General features: G+C 41.1%; 1 pseudogene; it reads right to left on the bottom strand.

Annotated features, from left to right (window-relative positions):
- Positions 1-299: 299 nt before the first annotated feature.
- On the bottom strand, positions 300-790 carry LOC142842591 (small ribosomal subunit protein eS25 pseudogene; annotated as a pseudogene).
- Positions 791-3,072: the final 2,282 nt, after the last annotated feature.

Here is a 3,072-nt window from a genome sequence, read left to right as displayed (position 1 = left end):
CTCTTTCATTCCCAACATTCTGCTCAACACCTTTGCATGTGATATACGTGTGTGTGTGTTCACAGATGTAGGGACCTATGTGTGAACCTGTATGTGGAGGCCAGAAGCTGATGTCAGGTGTTTTCACCACGTTGCACTTTTTGTTATGTGGCAAGGTTTGTTGCTGTACCTGGACCACATCAACTTGGCAAGTCTAGATCTGGCTAACCAGATCATCCTGGTCATTGCGATTATAGGTGGTCTACCACATCTACCCAGCTTTTGCAGGGCTATGGAGGTTACAAACTCTATCCCTAGTGTTTCTTTTTTTTTTTGATTTAATAAAGTTTTATTTTTCCAAAAGTACAGCTGATTGAACCTGTTCGTGCATCTTCACCAGCAGCTGGGGCATCTCCACCCTTTGTGTTTCTGGTGTAAATTACTTGGGCTCTGTGCTTTGAAACCAGCTTGATAAGCCCTTTACTAAGGAGCTCCTGAAGAGCTGCCCTGGCCAAGGAACCGCGAATCTTCAGTCTCTCAGAGACCACGGCTGGAGTAATAAGTTTATAGTTGGGCACTTCCTTACAGAGTTTGTCGTATGTAGCCTTGTCAAACAGGACTAGATTGTTGAGCTTGTCCCGAACTTTGCCTTTGGACCACTTCTTCTTTTTGGCCTTGCCACCGGACTTATTTACTGGGTCCTTGTCTTTTTTGGCCGACTTTCTGGCATCTTTCTTCTTCTTGTCATCCTTGGGCGGCATGATGAAGTTCGGAGAGTGGCGACGACCACTGCAGCCTCCCTGAGATGCCGGGAAAAAAGCTATCCCTAGTGTTTCTACTGCAAGTACTTGATCAACTGAGACATCCCCTCAGCCCCATCGTAGGCACTTTCGTGTGCCCGATAAAATCAATAATAGGTATTTCACTTGACTGAACGGAAGCACAGATCAGATATACAGTTGAAGACTTATTTGACTGGTATGCTCCAAACAGACCTGCTCAAAACAATAGATATAATTTAATAATTGAAAAACGGGGAAACCCACGCGACTGGAGTAAAAGTTCCGATGTCCAAACGGGTCAGGTGAACACCTCACGCAGAGAGTGAGCACACCTGGATCTCCAGGTTGTTTTCCCTGGGGACCAGGTGGCCACACCCAAGCAAAATGTGATTGGCTGAGCTTCCCCATCATATAGTGCATAGTCTAAAGTTGTAAATGTATCCCCTGTTGAGGACTGTATAATATTATTTCAGGGAAACAGAATTTGGGGCCACACGACTATTGAATGGCAAGTTTGAGCTATCAAGATCAAGGCAGATTTTGAGGAATAGTGAAGTCTATGTGGCAACAAAGTAACGGAGGCAGGGATGGAAAATGTGGTCAGAGAGCTTTTCATAAAACATTTTTATCAAGACCTCTGGACACTGAGTTTTTTGGGTAAGATAAGAAGTTATTCAAAAATTTTGAGCAGTGAAATTTAAAAAATGTTATAATTTCATACCCTGAAAATCAGATTCTCCCTGGAGATGTCTCACCTTCTGTCTGTCATATTCTGATCATTGGATAAGTCATCTCTAAATAATTGAGAGAAAGCCACACAAAGACCTCAGAAGTAAAATAAAACAAAATGAAATAAGAAATTCCTGGGACTGTCTTGAAGACTGACTCACTCCTGCTCATCTGCTTCCCTCAACACAAGCTGTTGAAAAAATTATCCTTTTACCATGGAAATATATCATTCACTCAATCATTTTAGTCAAAATTAATTAGCCATATATTGTAGGTTCACCACTGGATTTTTATTTCGCTATATAGATATCTATACCTATAAATTATACTAATAACAAGCTGTCCCAAAAGATTATAAAATAAAGTAGCGTTAGGTCTATGATTTTGTTTTATTGCTCAAGTCTTGAAGGATAGTTTAGAGTCTTTGTACTCCTGTATACTCTTCAGAATCAACATCTGACTTCTATAATTAAAAATGAGTGTGTTAGTATTTTGATCAAACTCACTACTTGCAAGACTCGGAGAAAGACAGAAATGGGCTGTGTGGAATGATTGTAGTGGTCAGGTGTTAGGGAGAACCCAGAGAGAATAGTGTCTTCTAGACAACAGGACTGCTCCACTCATGGACTCAATAGCTGTGGTCACCTGCATAAGACCTGTATAAGATCAAGCCAGTCAACAGTAGAGCATGAATCTAGGGAGAGACTGAAGAACACGCCCCACCCGCAGCTGAGAGCTAATGACAGTTGATGAATTCTTGGGCAAGAAGAATAGGTTTTTATTAATGGTGTGGCTCCTGGTTGGTCAACCGTGCTCCAGCTGTCCACATGCGTATATGTCAACCCACATCTGTGCACATGTTGGCAGCAAAAGGTGGAGTCAGTGAGTAATTAAGGGGAAATACAAAGGAGGATGTTAAGCTGACAGGGCTGGGCTGTGGATCTGGACAGAGTGAGAGGGTGGGTGAGGAGTAAATGCGATCTAAACATATTTCACGCAAATCTGGAATTCTCGAAGAGTTACTAAAATTATTATATTAAAAAGGATTTTTATTTTCTAGTGAGCCTGCATATCACTTTGGGAAGAAACCACATTTTAATACATGTGAGCCTTCCCTATCATGAGCAGGATATAATTGTTTATTTTTATGTGACTCACAGCCACGTATTATAATTTATGAGTCAAAGCATTTGCTTGTACTTTGTTCAGTTTATCCCATTTTACATTTCCCGTCCTTTTATAGACTTTTTATCTTAATTTTCAATTCTGTGTTACTCAGAAGAGTGATCAAAGTTTTAGATTGACATTTTAACCTCGTGTTCTTGCAAATTTGCTTGTTAGTCACCATCTTTCTTTCTTTCTAATTTAAAGTCTTTTATTTATTTTTCTCGCCTTATGCACTGACAAGGTCCTCCAACATAATTTTCAGTACAAGTAGTGAGAGCAGAAAGTGGCCTTGTGCCCAGTTTCAGGGGAGAGTCCACGCTTCCCCGTTCGGCAGTGACAGGTGCAACGGATGTATAAATGCCGCCTTTATAGATGGAGGGCGGTCCTCCTGCACTGGTTTACTGAGACTTTTAAT

This window comes from Microtus pennsylvanicus, chromosome 1 (assembly GCF_037038515.1).
Source record: "Microtus pennsylvanicus isolate mMicPen1 chromosome 1, mMicPen1.hap1, whole genome shotgun sequence".
Lineage (NCBI taxonomy): Eukaryota > Metazoa > Chordata > Mammalia > Rodentia > Cricetidae > Microtus > Microtus pennsylvanicus.
This window is presented reverse-complemented; position numbering and strand designations above follow the sequence as displayed.